Raw genomic sequence first — 22,302 nt, 5'->3', positions numbered from 1 at the left:
ACACAGACCAAGATTGGCCCCTAGCAAGGCATCATGGCCACCCGATAGATTCGGATTCAGCAAAGTAGCTACTTGTCAATGATATAGTTACCGTACAATTCGATCCTTTCATCATACGTTGTCTCGATGAGACGAAGGCATAGAAATAGTATCAACCTCCGGTTACTCTCGATATTATGTATTCAGTTTCTGGACCAATGACCTGTATTATAAATCGAATAGAGCAACAACTCAATCCCACTGTAGCCACAATTTTAGTATCATTGCCATATATAGAATTGCGCAGTGAGATAACTTCTCCCATACCTGGGAGTGATGAATCCTCTATCAAACCACCATAGTCTTGATACACTCCTTGATACAGTCGATCACCACCATATTGACAACTCTGAATAGAACTGCGTTAGGCTACTGTCAAACTGTACCAATAGGTGCACAAGGTGCTTCAGTAATCTCAAGTCTAAGTATCACTTGTACACCATTCGTTAGAGGATTTATTCCATAGACACTGGGGTTACCATCCATATGGAATCCTCTAGTGGGTTAGTCCAGTGAATTTGCTGCGGTCTATTCGCCTACAGCAAGCACCCATGTGTTGCACCAGGTTGTCACCAAACAACCTTGACAAGTGAGATCAGTCACTGCCTTTCGACAGGGTCGTTCAACACTATGATAGCCTTACCGTATTATCTGTGTCCTTACTTCAGAATAATACTGGGGCTGCAGACGTTTCTAGAATGGCCACCATATGTGCTCATAGGGTTCTCACTATCAAGATTTGAAACACTTGATACCCTCATCACGGTTCTACCATTCTAAGGACATATATCAATACATATTACAATAATAATGATTTACGCAATATAGAATAAAATGCCTTTTATTGATTAATGAACATTATCACAAAGAGTCAATTCTACAATAATTGATTAGCTCTAGGGCATCTACTCTAACAATCTACCACTTGCACTATAGCCAATCATTCATGTATTTAATACCAAATGATCTCAAGTGCCTTTCATGCTTCTACTACGATAGAGGCTTTGTCTGTGGATCTGCGAGATTGTCGTCAGTATGCACTTTACTAATCTGCATGTCTTTCCTCTCAACTATCTCTCTGATGAGATGGAATCATCTGAGTATGTGTCTGGATTTCTAACGAGACCGTGGTTCCCTGGCTTGAGCAATTGCTCCATTGTTGTCACAGTAGATGTCTATAGGATCAACAATCATAGAACCACACCAAGTTCAGTAATGAACTTCTTAATCCAGACTGCCTCCTTGGCCACATCTGATAATGCAATATACATAGCCTCTATTGTAGAGTCCGCTATAGTGCTTTGCTTGGAGCTCTTCCAGCTCACTACACCGCCATTGAGACAAAATATAAACCCTGATTGCGATCGATAATCATCTTTGTCTGTTTGGAAACTAGCATCACTGTATCCTCTTGCAGTGAGCTCATCTTCCCCTCCATAAACCAAGAACATATCCTTAGTCCTCTTTAGGTACTTAAGAATGTTCTTGACAGTCATCCAGTGATGCTCACCTGGATTCGATTGATATCTACTACAAGTGCTCAAAGCACGTGAGACATTAATCCGAGTACATAGCATGGCATACATGATGGATCCAATTGTTGATGCATATAGGATCCTCTTCATCCTATCTCTCTCATCTTGTGTTTTAGGACACAATTCCTTAGAGAGATAAACACCATGTGACATCGGAAGAAATCCTTTCTTGGATTCTTCCATACTGAATTTTTTCAGTACTTTGTCAATATATGCACTCTGACTTAGGCCAAGCAACCTACGAGATCTATCACGATAGATCTTTATTCCAAGGATGTAGGCGGCTTCCCCTAAGTCCTTCATGGAGAAGTACTTGGATAACCAAGTCTTTACCGACTGCAAGTTTGGTATATCATTCCCGATCAGAAGTATGTCATCGACATACAACACTAGGAATGCTACTGCGCTCCAACTCACTTTCTTGTAAACATAGGGCTCATCTTCATTCTTGATAAAAACGAATTCTTTTACGGCTTCATCAAAACAAATGTTCCAGCTCCTTGAAGCTTGCTTGAGTCCATAAATGGATCTCTACAACTTGCATACCTTATTAGCTTGACTATCAAGAACGAAACCATCAGGTTGTGTCATATACACATCCTCCTCAAAGTTTCCGTTCAGGAAAGCAGTTTTGACATCCATTTGCAAAATCTCATAGTCATGATATGCAGCAATTGCAGGCATAATCTGGATGAATTTAATCATGGCAACTGGCGAAAAAGTTTCTTCATAGTCAATGCCATGAATATGTTTGAAACCTTTGGCAACCAGCCATGCTTTATAAGTATGCACGTTGCCATACATGTCAGTCTTCTTCTTGAAGACCCATTTACACCCTATGGGTTTTACCCCTTTAGACGGTTCCACCAGAGACCACACTTGGTTCTGGTACATGGAGTCCATCTCAAATTTCATGGCTTCAAGCCATTTAACAGAATCTAGATATGATATAGCGTCTTCGTAGGTTATGGGTTCATCGTCTTGGTAGACCAGTACATCACCATGTTGAGTCACAAGATAACCGTATCTCTCGGGCTCATGGCGTACTCTCCCAGATCTACGTAGCTCCTGTGCTACCTGAGGTGGTTCACTTTGATCCACAAGTTGTAGAGTAACCTCCTCATGATGGTTAACCACTTCCTGTGGCACATCATCCCGTCCTTCATCTAGTATATCTTGTGGTTCTAGAACTTCATCGAGTTCTACTTTTCTCCCACTAGTACTTCTTAGAAAATATTCCTTTTTCTAGGAAGACACCAGATCAAGCAACAAAAATTTTGTGCTCTTCTGGGTGGTAGAAATAGAATCATTTGGTCTCCTTTGAATACCCCACAAATATGCATTTACAGGATTCTGGGCCCAGCTTGTTCGAAGTTAATTTCTTAACATAAGCTTCGCAATCCCAAATCCTTAGATAAGACAAGTTGGGCTTTCGCCCACTTCATAGCTCATACGGAGTCTTATCTACAGACTTTGACAGCACACGGTTCAAAACGTAAGTCGCAGTCGCTAGGGCATAACCCCAGAACGATGCACATAAATCACTAAAACTCATCATGGACCTAACCATGTCAAGTAAGGTCCTGTTCCTCCTTTCAAACACTCTATTGTGTTGGAGTGTATAAGAAGGGCTGAGTTGTGATACTATCCCACATTCCTTTAGGTATTCTGAAAACCCTGAGCTTAAGTATTCACCTCTTCGATCAGACCGAAGAGCTTTAATAGTTTTGCCCAACATATTCTGTACTTCATATCTGAATTCCTTGAATTTATCAAAGGCTTCAGATTTATGTCTCATAAGGTAGACATAACCATATCTACTGAAATCATTAGTATATGTGATAAATTATGAATATCCACCTCTGGCTTCAACTGTTAGTGGACCACATACATCACTATGGATGATGCCTAACAGCTCAGTAGCCCTTTCACCTTGTCCTGTGAAAGGAGACTTGGTCATCTTGCCTAAAAGGCATGACTCGCATACCTCAAATGACTGAAAGTCAAAAGGGGTCAAAACTCCATCCCTTTGAAGTTTTGCAATGCGAGTCTTATTAACATGACACAATCTACAGTGTTAGAGATATGTCTGATTTTGATCGCTATGTTTGGCTTTCTTGGTTTCAATATTGAGAATATCTTTATTGTTTAAATCAAGAACATATAATCCATTATATAACCTTGCAATTCCAAATAGAATACCATTCAAACTAAAGGACAACAATCCATTAGATATCTCAAAATGATACCCCATATTATCCAAAACGGATACTGAAATAATATTTCTAGAAATAGAAGGTACGTGATAACAGTTATGTAGTTCCAACAATAAACCCGTAGGCAAAGATAAACAATAAGTCCCTACAGCTAATGCAGCCACATGTGCTCCATTTCCAACTCGTAGGTCCACCTCTCCCTTGGCGAGCACTCTACTCTGCCTTAGACCCTGCACATCAGTACAAATGTGAGTACCACATCCTGTGTCAATGACCCAAGATGTTGAGGGAGAGAAGTTAATCTCAATCATGAAAGTACCTGAAGTCGTAGCCTCTGACTTCTTCTTACTTGCGAGGAAAGCCTTGCAGTGTTTCCTCCAGTGGCCAGGCTTGCCACAAAAGAAGCAGACTACCTTGCCCTTTCCTATGCCACTCTCAGGCCCAAGAGCAACCTGTCCTTTGGGCTTGGGCTTGGGTTTGGCCTTGGCCTTACCCTTGCCGTTACCCTTTGCTTTACTGGCAGCAACCAGTAAAACAGGCTTGGACTTTTTCAAGTCCTGCTCTGCAGTCCTCAGCATGTTCAGAAGTTCTGACAGGGTTTTCTCCATCGTGTTCATATTGAAATTCATTATGAACGGAGCATAAGAGTCAGGCAAGGATTGCAGAATTAAATCCATTTGTAATTCTGCATCCAAGCCACATCCCAAAGTCTCAAGCCTCTCTATGTGCTCGATCATCTTGAGCACATGAGGACCAACTTGGGCACCCTCAGTCAGACGACTCCCAAACAGTGCTTTCGACACCTTGTACCTCTCATGTCGAGCATTTGTTTCAAATAGCTCCTTGAGGTGTAGAATAATGGAAGAAGCATCCATATTCTCATGCTGCTTTTGCAGCATAGGTGTCATCGATGCTAACATCAAGCATTGAACGCTATCAGCATCATCAAGGAACTTTTGATAAGTATCCTTAACTTCCTGAGTGGCATCAGGATCAGGCTCAGCCATGTATGGCTTTTGAAGGATACACAATTTCTTTTCTGACTTGAGTATAATCTGAAGATTACGATACCAGTCCAAGAAATTGGATCCATCCAACCTGTTTTCTTTCTCGATTATCGGTCGCAGGTTCATAATGCTCATTTTTAAGTGAATCTACAATTCAAAAAAGTAAAGTCAATATAATGTTTATTATTTCTTAATATGGTCTTTTATTAAAAAACACTCCCATTATTTTCCTCAAGCCAATAGCCCTCACTATTAACTCGGGAAAGCCCGTTGGCTTTCCTAGTGGACTAAGATCCCATCTGGCCCATTTCAAACCTTCGTTGTGGCGAACAAGCCAAAATGGGTTGATTAGGTAGGCCAACAAACTTAATCCACACCAGTTGATAGCTGCCACTACCAACCTCAAATGTGAAGTAAGCCAACAAGCCAATCACACAATCCAACGACCTAGCCATCATCCTCAAGTGTGATTACCAGTATCAATAGAGTGGACACTACATGTCGCCATGTACACTCAACATGTGTACTTCTCTACTATGCCTATGATGCGTTTATCAACCTTTGTTGTGGTGAACAAGCAAAAACTTGTCATTTTAAGTCAACCTATCATCATTAAGGAAAACTCCAATAAATTTTAACCTCCCACTGGTAGAAGTGCCCTTTGCTGTGGCGAACAAGGTTCCGACGAACAGTGTTTTGATTAAAACCATGGTGATGGAAGGCATGCGTGACTTAATATATCTAATTTGAGGGTTTTTATTTAATTTCTCACCAGATTATATTCTTTGTTAGAATGACATTGTTTGGCATGTTATTGAACATTCAACCTTAGCATGCATTCTAAACAAAAAATTAAACGTGCCGATATGTGGCCCACTAAAACCGATTTCCTTAAGCATAGAGGAATCGGTAGGTCAACCTAGGGTTTGAAAGTTAATCTTGGGTCTTTAAGTCATTCCTCTTCATAGCTCATTCGTTTCTTCTTCACGATCATTACAAATAATTTTATAATAAAAATCCTCTTCTAATTTACATCAATAAAATAGAAACCTTGCGTTACATACGAGAGGATTGAGATGAGGAGAAGAAATACATGGAGATTTAAGAGAGAGAGGCAAGACACGCAAGTCCTATTTGTTTATAAAAATTACGAACAAACCCAATAAACAATAAACAATAGGTTTAAGGCTCATGTACCAGGCACCATGCAATTATCAAACAAGAACATTGCATACATTCAAAAACAATCAATTTTTGAATTGGGTGGGTTGAATTATCAAGTTACCACCTTAAACATGCAGAATGAATATTGGCTTTAAAGGTTCAAAAATGGCAATTTAGCCCTTGCATGAAAAACGGAAAGCAAAAATAGAACAGTAGGTTTCTTGTAGCGGTGAAGAAATTCTTCGCCCCGGCAAAGTTCGTGCACACATGGTCACTGCGGTGAAGTTTTATTTTGCCGCGGCGACCGCGAACTTTTAGAAAACACAAATCGTTCCAGAGAGTTATATGCCACGGCGAAGTTTTATTTCACCGCAGCTAGATCTACTTTTCCTGAATTTCGCCGCAGCGAAGGTTTATTTTGCTGCGGCCAGATTCACTTTTTGCATCTCGCTGTGGCAAAGTGTTATTTTACCGCGGCGAATGCTGTAAAACAGTGAATCAGCCACAGTACATCTTTTGCAATTTTTCACATAATGACACAGATCCAAATCAAATTGAATGCTTAAACATTCGACCAAGATACCAACCAACCAATACACATTCAATCAACACATTATTTAATCAATTGATTAATTAAGACATTCAACATACATAATTTTTCCATATTTAAAAAACACTTCAAATCATGCAATAACATGTTATCAAACAAATATACATGTTAACAAACATCAATTAAACAATATAATCTAATACCCGAGGCTCTGATACCACTGTAAGTAATTGATCTACCATATGTAGCTGAAAAACAAAAATTCAATTGATAAATCAATTACCTTTCTTTGCCTAGATCCGAGTATAGATTATATCGTTTACATGTTTATAAACAAAAAATCTGTATAAAGTAAATCCATTCAAGGATTAGAATACTTACGTACATTTGGAGGCTCTTTCAAATATCTTTGATTTCGGACAGAAACACTGGTCACTATACTGTTCGCGGTTGCTGTTCACCGTCCGTGATTTTTTGCCGATCGATCCAAAGTAGGATTGCACTCACGGAAGTCCACACGAAGATAATCTGTAGAGCCCTTGATTATTTTGCTAGAACAATCAAAGGCTTCAAGAATCAAGAAATAAGAACTAGAAAAGTTTTCTTCCTAAGACAGAGAGAGATAGGGTGGCTAAGGTATTAATTGAATGAATAGCTCCATTATGTTTTAATTTTACGTTGCCATATACTGAATTGCGCCGTGAGATAACTTCTCCCGTACCCGGGAGTGATGAATCCTCTGTCAATCCACCATAGTCTTGATACAATCCATATGGAATCCTTTGGTGGGTCAGTCCAGTGAACTTGCTGCGGTGTAATCACCCACAGCAAGCACCCATGTGTTGCACCAGGTTGTCAACAAACAACCTTGACAAGTGAGATCAGTCACTGCCTTTTGACAGGGTCGTTCAACACTATGATAGCCTTACCGTATTATCTATGCCCTTACTTCATAATAATACTAGGGCTACGGACGTTTCTAGAATGGCCACCATATGTGTTCATAGGGTTCTCACTATCAAGATTTGAAACACTTGATGCCCTCGTCACGATTCTACCATTCTAAGGACATATATCAATACATATTGCAATAATAATGATTTACGCGATATAGTATAAAATGCCTTTTATTGATTAATGAACATTATTACAAAGAGTCAATTCTACAATAATTGATTGGCTCTGGGGCATCTACTCTAACATTGAGATCACCGGAGCGCCTTGTGCACCAATTGGTGCAGTTTGACACTACCCCAACGTAGTTCTATTCAGAGTTATCAATACGATAGTGATTGGCTACATTGAAAAGTGTATCGAGACTTTGGTGGATCGACAAAGGATTCATCACTCCTGGGTACGGGAGAAGTTACCTCACTAGGTAATTCAGTAAATGGCAATGACACTAAATCTGTAGCCAGAGTGGGATTGAGATGATGCTCAATCCAATTTAATATTTCTGTCAATTGTCCAGTAACTGAATGCAAACATGTCAAGGATATCTGAGGTTGACACTATTTATGTATCTTAGTCTCGATGAGATAACAGTTGATAAAAGGATTTGATTGCACAGTAAGCATATTGTTGACAGTTTAATATTCTTTCTAGCTAGTATACTTGGGAGGTATAAAAAAAACTCACTAAATATATCATAGAAAAACATATATGGATATATATATATAAGGTAGTGGGCCCAAAAATAGCATTACTTTTATATACAAACCTCTACATCAAGTACCATAGTTACAAAAATAAACTCAAAAATACAGTCTGACAGTGTTACCTTTCTCTTGCACTACTTAACGTCCCATCCGACCACATCTCATCTACTCCCTGCAAAAAATAGTGAAATCAACGGGGTGAGCACTAATTGCTCAACAAGTAAAACCACAACACTTCTATTCTCTCTCCGTTATTCAGATTCTGAATTTGCTTTCCTTACACTAAGCTTCTCTATTCTTCTCTGTTTTCTTCGATTTTAGTTTCTCACTTACCGATATGTAAGCACAAATAGGAAAATTAACTCGGGATAGTAGAAATGGCATGATGCATATGCACAGATGCATAAACCTTTCTATGCAATGCATTTTCTTTTTAGTTTTTCTATTTTCTGTTTTCTTTCTCTTTCTGTTTTTCTTTCTTTTTCTGTTTCAATTTTTTCTTCTTTTCTATTTTTTCTTTCTTTCTTTTCTATTCTTTCTTTCTATTCTTTTCTTTCTTTTCTTTCATTCTTTTCTTTTCTTTCTTTTCTTTTCTTTCTTTTCTTTCTTTTCTTTTCTTTTCTTTCTTTTCTTTTCTATTCTTTCTTTGCCGATCGGACTCGCTTAAGGCATGGATTCGTAACCCTGGCCGTGTGAGTGTATTCTCAAATTCTTTCTTGGGTACAGTCCTCATCCACATGCACTTCTTACGGATTGTACAAATTCTTCTTTCTTATTCTGAGGCCGCTCACTAAAGGCGGCGTGCATGTGGGGTTATTCTTCTCTGTCACTCACGGGCTTCCCATCGTAACAACCTTTTCTCCTCTTATCTTTTTATATTTCTTTAAGTAAAATTTCAGATTTGAATCGTTCTTTAATTATATTTCTTAAAACAATAATTTTACATTTAACTGCTTTTCTTTCTTTCTGTTTATTTTTTAATATTCTCATACATGTATATGTGCATGTAAATATGCTCATTCTTTGCTATTCTTTCTAAATGCAAATGCTCAAATGAATGAATGCATTGCTATTCTTTCTAAATGCAAATGCTCAAATGAATGAATGCATTATAGCATATTAAGATATCATTATGGAACTAATATTCTCTAGTAACAACATTTCCATAACAAGATAAGAATCTAACATACTCATATATGCACTTCACTTTGAAATTTCATCAAACACCTTACATGCACATACAAAACCTAAAATTGGTTACACTTCCACATATTTCTCAAGTCACCAAAATTGGAGCAAACAACTCCCTAAAGCCAACAGTCAACCTAGCCGAATTTCATCCTGCACCTTTTCATTTTTCATCCAAAGTCCCATCAACTCAACAAATACAAATACATCACTTCTCATTAGATACCAATAAATCAATTCTCATCACATACTAATAAATCAATTCTCATCACATACTAATAAGTCACTTCTCATCACATACTAGTAAATTACTTTCATCACATATAATAAATTACTTCCCATCACATATAATAAATTACTTCTTATGGCCATGAAATTCACATATCAAACAACCTCAATTTTCAATCCATAATTCTCATCATCCAAACATGCATACAAGATATAAAAATTTCTCTACACAAGTATTTATCCAATCAAAGCTAAAGTTAGATTTACTTACCTTGAATTTGAGCAAATCCAACACTATAATCTCTCTTTGGTAGAATTCCCTTTCCTCTTAAACCCTAAGCATATAAAACCTTAAGAATTCAAAACTTTAAAATTTAATCTCACATCTTGGTGCAAGAATCTTACCTTTGGATGCTTAGGATTGAAAATCTATCAAAATTGAACTAAAATCCTATGAATTTCCTTGAAAATTGAGTGAAGAAATTTGAGAGAATCTAGGGTGAAGATGGCATGAACTATGGGTTTAGTGGCTAGGGTTTCTCTTCTTGAACTCTTATTACATAATAATATATATATATAGTTTCCCATTTTACCCTTGCACTTTCTAAAAATTCCATCTATGTCCCTTAGTCAATTACAAAAATGCCCTCATTTTTATTAACTTCTCCATGTTATTCTACTTCTTTTCACTCCTCATTTTTTCAACTAATTATGAGTGAAAAGACCGTTTTACCCCTAATGAAGGTTTAAGGAATTTTCTTCACATTTGTTCAAGATAACTTTAACAAAATTCAACTAAGGGTATTAGGGCATAAATAAAGCTACGTACCTTGATGTGGGTGTTACAATTCTCCCCCCCATATAAGAATTTCGTCCCCGAAATTCAAACAAACAATTCTAGATAACGGCTCCGCATATCTTGTTCTACTTCCCATGTAGCTTCTTCTATGTTATGATTCCTCCATAGGACTTTTAATAATGGAATACTCTTGTTTCGGAGCTGCTTAACCTTTCTATCCAATATTTGCACTGGGCACTCCTCATAAACAAGATTTTCTTCTAAGTCCACTTCTTCTACTTTTAATATATGGGAGGGATCACTAACATACTGTAATGCTTTCTCTCTCTAGCTAGTATACTTGTGAAATAAACAGTAAAACTCATATAGATAGGAAAAATCTATACATGTAAATGAGTATACAAAAATTGGGCCCATTTCTATTTTTTTTTAATATACAAAAACTATACATTAGTAAATAAAAGTGCTCAAAATAAACTTGACAGTGGTTGCCAGACCCTTCCACTCATGACGTTCCCTCCGATCGCTTCTTACCTTCTACCTACAAAAACATTGAAAACAACGGGGTGAGCACTAATTGCTCAGTAAGTAAACTCGCTAAGCTACTCCTCTCTTTCCGTTGTTCATATTCTGAATTTCTTTCCTTACAAACATTTTTTTCTTCTTCTCTGTTCTTTTTTATTCTTTCTCTCTATTCACTTACTGACATATAAGCACCACTAGAGAAACTAATTCTGAATAATATAAATGACATGATGCATGTGCATAAATGCATACAAGAATGCATTTTCTTTTCTGTTTTTTGTTTCTCTTCTTTCTTTCTTTTCTGTGTTCTATGTTTTCTTTCTGTATTCTATTCTTTCTTTCTTTCTTTCTATTTTTCTATTCTTTCTGTTCTTTCTTTCTTTCTTTCTATTCTTTCTGTTCTTTCTGTTCTTTCTGTTCTTTCTTTCTATTCTTTCTAGTCTTTCTTTTCTTTCTTTCTAGTCTTTCTAGTCTTTCTTTGCCGATCGAACTCGGTTGAGGCATGGATTCGAAACCCTGGCCATGTGAGTGGGTACAGTCCTCATCTACATGCACTTCTAACGGACTGTACAATTCTTCTTTCTATTCTGTGGCTACTTGTTGAAAGCGGTGTGCATGTAGATTTATTCTGTTGGTACAGTTCTCATCCACATGCACTTCTAACGAACTGTACACTTTCTTCTTTCTATTCTGAGGCCGCTCACTGAAGGCGGCATGCGTGTTGGGCTATTCTCTTCTATCACTCACGGGTTCCCCATCGCAACAACCCGTTCTTTTCTTCTTTTAGAGCATTCTTTAATAGCTTTTCTTTCTTTCTCTTTATTCTTTAAGTTCTCATACATATGTATATGTATGCATGTAGATGGCTTATGCTTGTTATTCTTTCTAAATGCAAATGTTTAAATGCAAGAATGCCATGTAGCATAAAAATAAGTCATTCTCTACCATCTACAAACTCATCAAAATCACAAGTGAATAAACTCATGCATACACTTCTCTTGGACATTTCATCAAACTTATTGCATGCACACTCAAACTTTAATTTGGCTACACTTCTACTTCTTTCTCAAGCCACCGATATTTGGAGTAAAATTTCCTTAAAGCAATACTAAACCTGGCTAGGAAAATACACTCCAAAAATTCCACTCAAACTCTTTCTAAATTCAACCAAACTTCCATCAATCACCATACAACCAATTCCACTTCTCATGTCTCAATTCTATTCATCAATAAACATCAATCTCATCAACAATTCTCAAAATCATAAGCACATACATACATGTAAAAAGTCTCTATTCAATCGATTTCTCAAATCATAACTTGAGTTGGATTTACTTACCTTGAGAGTGAGCAACTCAACACTCTAATCTTCCCTTGACACAACTTTATTTCTCTTACACCCTTGAGGCTTAGGATTGAAAATGTACCCAACTTAGACCAAAATCTATGAAATTCCCTTGAAAATTGATTGAAAAAAATGGAGAGAATTTTCGGTAGAAGATGGCGTGAAAGGCAAAGAAGAATGGCTAGGGTTTAAGCTTAATCTCTTAATATAACAAAAATTTACTCATAGCTTCCCATTTTATCCTTACACTTTCCATGAAATTCCATCTATGTCCCTTTGTGAATTACCAAAATGTCCTCATTCCATTGCATTCTCTATTGCATTCTCTCTCTTTTCACACCCCACACTTTGAACTAATTATGGGTGGAATGACCATTTTGCCCTTGAGCAAGATTTTCCCCAAATTTACTAAAATTTCCAGGGAGTTTTTCGCCTTGGCAAAGATGCCTATTTCTGCCACGAGTTTGGGTAGAATGTACAATGTTGCAGTGACCAACTGCCTTTGCCGCGACAAAGTTTGCAAACGTTTTCTTTAACAAATTTGCATGCATCCCTCTAGAAATAAAGGCATGAAGACTTTAAGACATAAATAAAATTTCATACCTCAATATAGGCATTACACATACCTTCGAAGCATGGAGACATGGAACACATTATGCACTTTGCCCAAATTTGGTGGTAACACCAATTTGTAAGCTACCTTTCCCACTCGTTGTAACACTTCAAAGGGACCAATGTATCTTAGAGCTAGCTTTCCTTTTCTGCCGAAATGCATTACTCGCTTGTAGGGGGAAATTTTAATAAACACCTTGTCACCCACTTCAAATTCTACCTCTTTTCTCTTTAAATCTGCATAACTCTTTTGTCTGTCTCAGGCTTGTTTCATTCTATTTCTGATCAACTTGATATCTTCTGTCATTTTCTGAGTGATCTCAAGCCTAAGAGCTGTTTCGAAGGCATCTTTCTCTCATACTTCATCCTAATGCAGTGGAGACCTACATCATCTACCATATAAAGCTTCATAAGGAGCCATCTTAATTGTAGACTGTTAACTGTTATTATAAGCAAATTCCACCAAGGGTAACATCTCATGCCAGGTCATTTTATAATCCATACAACATGCTTTCAACATGTCCTTAAGTACCTAATTTGTTCTCTCAGTTTGGCCATCTGTCTGAGGGTGGTATGATGTGCTAAATGCTAACCTGGTACCCAAGTTTCTCTTTAAACTGGTCCAAAAAACTGAAACAAATATAGAATCTCTATCTGATACTATGGTCTTGGGCCACCCATGGAGTCTAACTATCTCCCTGATATAAATCTAAGCCAACTGATTTGTTGTGGTACTATCCTTTACTGGAAGAAAATGCATAAATTTGGTTAATCTATCTATTATTGCCTAGATCGCATTATACCCTCTTTGAACTCTTGGACGGCTTGTAATGAAATCCATTGATATATTTTCCCATTTCCATTCAGGAATGCTGAGTGGCTGAAGCAATCCCGATGGCCTACGGTGCTCTGCCTTAACCTGTTGACAAAACAGGCATTTAGCTACATAATCTCTGATATCTTTCTTCACACCTGGCCATCAATAACTCTTCTTTAGATCTTGATACATCTTGGTTCCTCCAGGATGAGTAGTATATGGTGTGTTATGAGCCTCCTCAAAAATCTTCTTCTTCAACTCAACATCTTGAGGAATGCATATGCGATTCCAGAAACGAAAGACACTATTTAAAAGGTGAAATTCTGATATCTCGACTTCCAACACTTGTTGACTTATTTTCTGACACCACTCGTTGACAACTTGCTTTTCTTTAATCTCTTCCAGTAAAGTAGGCTGAATTTCTAACATGGCAATCCTTCCTGGTATCACCTTAATCTGTCCCCTACACAATTCTTCCAATAATTCTTTCTATATTGTGAGTCGGAACAAATAGACTTTTCTACTCAAGGCATTAGCTACTACATTAGCTTTTCTAGGCTGATACTTAATCTCACAATCATAATCTTTTACCAGCTCTAACCATCTCCTTTGTCTCATATTCAGCTTCCTCTAGGTGAAGAAATACTTCAAACTCTTATGATCGATACAAATATTGCTCTTTGCTCCATACAAGTAATGCCTCCATATTTTTAGTACAAAAACTACAGCAGCCAACTCTAAATCATGCGTAGGGTATCTCATCCCATACTCTTTCAACTGTCAAGAAGCATAACCCTACCCAACTGCTCAGCACTGCACCAAGTCCCTGAAGTGAGGCATCTGTATAAATATCATAGTCTACACCCTTCTGTGGTAACACTGGGATAGGAGTTGTGGTTAATTTTCTTTTCAACTCCTAAAAACTTTCTTCACAGGCATCCGACCATATGAAAGGCATTCTCTGTTTGGTTAGAGCTGTAAGTGGCTTAGCCAACTGGGCAAATCCTGCTACAAACTGCCTATAATCGCCTGCTAGCCCCAAGAAACTTCTAACCTCCTTTACTGTCTTCGGCTTTTGCCACTCGAGAATTGCTTTCACCTTACTAGGATCCACTGATATACCTTCCTTTGAGATAGTATGGCCCAGGAAAATAACTTGATCCAGCCAAAACTCACACTTAGAAAATTTGGCAAACAACTTCTTATCTCTTAATCGTTGTAGCACAAATCTCAAATGTTCTTCATGCTCCTCTCTTGTCTTAGAATAAACCAGGATGTCATCAATAAATACCATTATAAATCAATCAAGATAATCATGGAACACCAGTTGGCAATATCTTGCTTTGCCACTCTTACTTGATGATAACCCGACCTCAAATCAATCTTTGAAAACACTGCTGCTCCTTTCAGTTGATCAAATAAGTCATCTATGTGAGGTAACAGGTACTTATTCTTTACTGTTACTTTATTCAACTCCTTGTAATCTATGCACATCCGTAGGGATCCATCTTTCTCCTTCACAAATAGGATTGGAGCACCCCAAGGAGAGTGGCTGGGTCGAATAAAGCCCTTATCTAAGAGTTCTTGAAGTTGCTTCTTCAATTCCTGAAGCTCGACTGGGGCCATCCGATAAGGGGCTTTAGAAATTGGTGATGTCCCTAGTGCCAACTCAATACTAAATTCCACTTCTCTTTCCAGAGGTAAACCCGACAAATCTTTCGGAAATACATCTAAAAACTCTCGGACTACTAGCACATTCTGAATCTCTAGTTGCGAGACATCACTGTTTTGCACTACATGGGCAATGTATCTAGAACACCCTTTTCTTAGCATCTTTCTGGCCTTTACACTGCTAATTAACATACTAAGCTGGTGGCCCTCACCAAAACTAAACTTATCACCATCATCAAGATTAAATATTGCTTTCTTCTTTCGGCAATCAATCTCTACTCTATATCTCCCTAGAAAATCCATGCCTAAAATAACATCAAAATCGGGCATATCAAACACAATCAAATCTACCGGCAACTCCTTTCCATGGATCATTACAGACTCCCTTGGAAGCATCTCCTGAGTTATCACACTAACACCATCTAGCAATTCTATCTTAATAGGTTGTCCTACTATAATAGGTTTCAAACCTAATCTCTCTATGATCCCATGTGTGATAAATGAATGTGTGGCTCTAGAATCAATTAATGCATAAAGAGAAACTGAATGAAATACTAACTGATTGGTAACTGTAGATGGGCTAGCCTCGGCTTCACTTTGTGCTACTGTAAACACTCGAGCATTGGTACCTCTGGATATATGTGCTACGGGTGCAAAAAGGGTTTTGTAGTCTTTCATCATGTGTCCCGGCTATCGACACCTGTAACATACATTTTGGCCCAACTCTCTTAGACACTACCCTATATGATTTCTCCCACACTTTTGACATGGGGAAACATTAGTAGTTCTCAACCACTTATTCTGCCAATCCCTTCTATTCGGCTTGGGCTAAAATCTTTTCTTATTTCTCCCTTCTCTATTTCTAGGGACATCAATTCTATCTCTCTATGGAGCAGGAGGTGGGACACTAAGTATTACTGCTGATGGAATGGTTAAAGTTAACTTATTCATGAATATTTTAGCCCGTAAGGCCCGTTCCAAAGCTTCACTATAAGTCTGAGGGGGCTTGGCACTTGCCATCACATCTCGAGCTATTTCTGGTTTCAGGCCATGCACAAACTTATCCCTCCTCAATTCTGGTGTGCTCACTATACTGGGTGTGAACCTTGCCAAGGAATTAAATCTCACTGAATATTCCTTCACTGAACTGGACCCTTGCTACAAGCTAAAAAATTCTTGGGTCTTCTCATGAACCCTGTCAACCGTTCGGTATTCTGCCTCAAACAGTCGTCTAAAATCTCCCCAGGTCATAGTGGCTATCTCATGCACATCCTCCATCAACTCCCACCAAATCCGGGCATCACCCCAAAACAGAAAACTAGCATACCAAATCTTCTCCCAGTTTGTCATGGGAAACAGTGCCGTCGTATGCTCCACGGACCTAATAAACTCTTTGCTACTATTGGGTCCGTCGTACCTCTGAATTCTAACGACTGATGCTGACTGGGTAACCCATATATAGGCTCAAGATGGCTTTGTCCTACAGGGGGTACGACATCTCTCTCTCCTCTAATAACTGGTGTCTTAACTCTCTCTGATATTGGTCTCCCCTAACTCTCTGCCATAACCTACTGTATAATACTATGAATCCTCGCTTCATTGAGGACAATGGGAGTAGGTCCTGACGGGTTGGATGGTTCACCCACACTCACTGCATTCTTTTTACCTGATCGGGTCATACGTCTCATCTAAAACATGTAGCACCAACACTATTAGTCAACTAAGTTAACTCATCTACTATAAGTCAGAAAAGAAATAACTTACAACAGTTGGCTATGGTACATCAATACGGTGGGAGAGGCACACTGTCAAATCCCTTATACCTTTTACGTTGTTATTCGACGTTTGGTTGAGTTGATTTCGATATGTATCGATTATGTTATTGCATGATGTGTAAAAACTGATTTTTTTGTGTTAAAAATATGCCGCGGTTGATGTGTTCCTAATCTATTTTTTTTGCATCTATTTTTGGGGGATCAAAATCAAATAAAACTTGATTCTGATCTGAGGAGGATGTTGCCTTGTAGGGTGGCATGTTGTTGCTGTGCACTATCGCGCACAACAGCAACAAGAAGCAGTTTGCGTGCTACTGCATCACAAATTGCGTACGGCTGTTACGTGTTGCTGCACAGGGAGGAGTACTGGCCACATACTCTAGCATGTGGCCTTGGACTGTGCTGCCACAAACGGCACAGTAGTAGCCTAGTGCGACTACACCAAGGCTGCTGCCACACGTAGCAGTGGCGCATGCGAATGCATCGCTACTGTCCTCTTGATTGGCTATTGCTTTGGGGTTGCCCCATGGTGGCCAAGTGCTCCCATCACTTGGCCTTGGTTGGAACATGGTTTTTCAGCCAAGGGTCTGATCTGATGCACATTAAAACATGCATCAAATTTGGATTTTTTGGGCAGCCCACGTAAAGATGCAATGGGCTGAATTTTGGGTCATGATCGCATTGTTGTGTGATATTTTTAATCCATAATTTTCTTTAAAAAAAAAATGTTGATGCATGTTAGAAACATTCTGGAGGCCCGATAACAAGGGACTAAAATGAAATTTTTAAAACTTGTTGGACTTAAATGCAACACTGCCAAAATTCAAGGGGTAACTTGTAATTTACCAACTTAATCAAAATTAAATTTTGATTATTTATGCATGATTCTTGTTTGTGAATATGCAAGGTGCTTGGTGCATAAGCCTACGAACCTAGTTGAATTGTTTTGGGTTATGTAATTTAAAATAGGGCCTGCGTGCCTTGCCTTTCTCTAAACCTCCAATGTAACTTCTTTCTCTCATCTCACTCCCCTCGAATGTAACTCAAGGTTTCTTTTCAATAATGTAAAATGTAATTTTATTTTTGAAAGTTGTGTAATGTTCGAGAAGAAGAAGCGATGGAAGGGAAGTAGGAGAAATTACTTGAAGAATCCATTTCCTTTTAAGCCTAGGTTGACCTACCGATTCCTCTTGACTTGAGGAAATCGGTTTTAGTTAAGGCTATGCACCAACATGTTTATTTTATGCTTAGTATGCATGCTAAGGGTGTATGTTATGACTATAACATGCTAAGAAAGACGAAGTCGGTAAGACATAAAATAAATAAAAACCCCTCAACTAAAATATATTAAGTCAAAATTGAAATGCCTTCCATCACCATGTCTTTAATCAAACCATTATTCGTTGGAACCTTGTTCACCAAAGTGAAGGGTACACTTCTACTAGTGGGAGGTTAAAGTTCATTAGAGTGTTCCTTAATGGTGATAGGTTGACTTAAAATGACGTGTTTTGCTTGTTTGCCAAAGCAAAGATTGATAAACATGTCATAGGCATAGTAGAGAAGTACACTTGTTATGTGTACATGGAGGCATGTAGTGTCCACTCTACTGATACTAAGAATTACACTTGAGGACAATTCAGTAATTGTATTGTGTGATTGGCTTGTTCGCTTGTTTCACATTTGAGGTTGGTAGTCGGAGTTATCAACTGACGTGGATTAAGTTTATTGGCCTACCTAATCAACCCATTTTGGCTTGTTCACCAATGTGAAGGTTTGAAATGGGCTAGATGGGGTCTTAGTCCACTAGGAAAGCCAACGAGCTTTCTTGAGTTAATAGTAAGGGCTATTGACTTGAGGAAAATAGTGGGAGTGGCGTGCTGTCGTAGGCATCCAGAATTAAAACCCTAAAAATACAAGTAGTAGTGTGAGTAGGGATCGTTCCCACGAAGAGTGTCTAGCCAGTTTTATGTTACGTGAACCAGTATAGGAGGGGGGGGGGGGATTTTAGTAAAAATAGAAACAATTTTAGGAAAAGATATTCAACCTAAATTACCGAAATCAATCAAAATAACGAAACTTGGTCTAAGTCAACATCCACCATCGAAATCTTACAACTGATCATTGATGCAAAAATAAATCAATTCTTACTTTGAGTATTCACCGTTGGAACTATTTTACTATCTCTCCTTAGTTGTAATTAATTAGGAAACAAGCGATCTAATTAATCTTACTACTAAACAACCCTAGACAAGAGCTAAAGATTTAATCTAGTGGCAACTTTAAGACTTAGAGAGATCGATGAAGCTAAACAACACAAACACAAGCGGTTGTATTTAATTCAGTCAAATGTTCTTCTTAAGACTTAAAAATTCCTGACCCAGCAAATTCTTAAACCCTAATTGCTTCACAAGTTAAAGGGATCAAACAATTACGGATTTGATATCTAACTTAGCAGTAGATTGCAACAAATAATAAACTAGTAGACCTCTTAGTAATTAAACGCAACAATCATGACAATATGGATAGAAGAACATCCAATACTCAAAACATAAATTGAACACTAAAAACAGATAGATCTCACAGTTTTATTGATTCTGAGTTCTCTGTTTCCTTCGACCAAGTTATGAAAGTTTAGCTGCTCATGGCCATGAAAAACTCAAAAGAAAACGAAGAAGAAAGATAGAAAGAGAGGCGTTTGTGATTTTTCTTCCAATCTGATCTCTCTCTCCTCTTAAAGATATCCAATTCAAATTGAAGTACTTGAATTCTACTAAATCTCTTCAAAATATTCTAATATCCTAAAATAACATTTATCCTAATCTGATTCTAATTAATTGAAAATAAAATAAAGTCCTAAAATAACATTTATCCAGCTGTAACTTGCGTGCAATAGGTCTTCAAATATTCCAATAATAAACGCCTAATTGACTTGCATGATAGGGCAGAATGTTCTAGAACGTCAGCAGTGCAGGTGTGTCAACTTCAAGGCCGATTACAACCTTGATGCATCGAGTATCTCTCCAAACTCAAAACATAAAAGTTGTAGATCTCTTTCTTAGGGTTCCACATAATTTTGAATCATCTCAATCGGAGCTTGGATGAGAGAGTTATGCCCAAATTACGAAGCGATTTCAGAACTATCTGAATTCACCTAATTAGTTCTGTTTTGCGTTTAACGCCTCCATTTGCATCCTAAATCAAAATAGAATAATAATGAGTACATTTAGGCAACAAATAAGTATAAAAGACTAGACATTAAGGGGGGTAAATATGACATTTTGCATTCTCATCAGAGAGTGTTTTTAATAAAAGACCATATCAAAATTATAATAAACATGATAGTGACTTTACTTTTCTGTATTGTAGATTCATTTAAAAATGAGCAATATCAACCTACAATCGATAATCGAGAAAGAAAATAGGTTGAATGGATCTAATTTCTTGGACTGGTATCGAAATCTTCGGATTGTACTGAAGTCCGAAAAGAAATTATATATCCTTGACAAGCCTTATTTGGTTGAGCCTGATCCTGATACCACTCTGGAAGTAAAGGAAACTTACCAAAGGTTCCTTGACAATACTGATACTGTTTGATGCCTTTTGTTAGCATTGATGACACGTGAGTTGCAAAAGCAGCATGTGAATATGGATGTTGCTGCCATAATTCTGCACCTCAAGGAGCTTTTCGAAGGAAACACTCAACATGAAAGGTACAAGGTGTCGAGTGCGTTGTTTAGAAGTTGTATGACTGAGGGAGCCCAAGTTGGTCCTCATGTGCTCAAGATGATTGGGTATTTAGAGAGGCTTGAGACTTTGGGATTTGGGTTGGATGCAGAATTACAAATAGATTTAATTCTGTAATTTTTACATGATTCTTTTGCAGCATTCATTATGAATTTCGATATGAACACGATGGTGAAATCCCTATCAGAGCTTCTGAACATGCTAAGAACTGCAGAGCGGAGCAGGGCATGAAAAGTCCAAGCCTATTTTACTAGTTGCTAGCGGTAAGGGCAAGGGAAAGACCAAGGCCAATCCCAAGCCCAAGCCCAAGCCCAAGACCAAGACCAAGCCCAAAGGACAAGATGCTCTCAAGCCTTAGAGTGGAGTTAGGAAAGGTGGGAAGGTAGTCTGCTTCTATTGTGGCTTGCCTGGCCACTAGAGGAAACACTGCAAGGCTTTCCTCGCGAACAAGAAGAAGTCAGACGCTTCGACTTTAGGTATGTACATGATTGAGATTAACTTCTCTCCTTCAACATCTAGGTCATTGACACAGGGTGTGGTACTCACATTTGTACTGATGTGCAAGGACTAAGGCAAAGTAAACTGCTCGCCACGGGAGAAGTGAACCTACAAGTTGGAAATGGAGCATTTGTGGCTGTATTAGTTAAAGGGACTTATTGCTTATCTTTGCCTACGTGCTTATTATTGGAACTCAAAGATTGTTATTTTGTACTTGCAATTTCTAGAAACATTATTTCAGTATCCGCTTTGTTAGGAAATGATCGAACCCATGGCAATGGAAAACAAAAATAAAATAGTGATCGATTCCATTCTAAGCCAAGATCAGGATACAGATATTATAGATAATATGTTACATCAAATATTTTGCAGTAATATGAACAATCAGAGTAAAGATTAGAGTTCATACGCACGTTTGGAGGCTTCTTCAACCTTGTCTCTAATTAGGTTATGTACGATTCAAAACAGAATCGAACCAGCAGTACTCCACACGAAGATAACCCGAAGAGCTAAAGAGCTCAAGAATCAAGAACAAGAATCAAATGAATTTGATTCATACAAAGTAAAATGGCGTGGAGTAGAGAGTGGGCTGGAGCTTTTTCAATGAATATGATATAAAATGACTTAAATGAAAAGTGTTATTTAATTCATAGAACACATGCACTCATATAGTGCATGAGAAACCCTGTTTCACTTAGGAATAGGCTTAGGCACCAACCCAAACAACCCCATTTATATATTTTTATTTTAATTATTATTATTTCAATTCAATTGAATTAATATATATAAAATATATTAACATTTAACAATAGCAATAATTCATTTAAATATATGCGTACACATATTTAAATACAATCTCACTTATTTAATTTTAATATCAAATTAAATAAAGCCAACAACCTCACAAAATTTAATTGCACTGTGAGATTAC

Source organism: Pistacia vera, unplaced genomic scaffold (genome assembly GCF_008641045.1).
Source record: "Pistacia vera cultivar Batoury unplaced genomic scaffold, PisVer_v2 Contig430, whole genome shotgun sequence".
Lineage (NCBI taxonomy): Eukaryota > Viridiplantae > Streptophyta > Magnoliopsida > Sapindales > Anacardiaceae > Pistacia > Pistacia vera.
The sequence above is the reverse complement of the archived record's forward strand: the minus strand, read 5'-3'. Positions refer to the sequence as shown.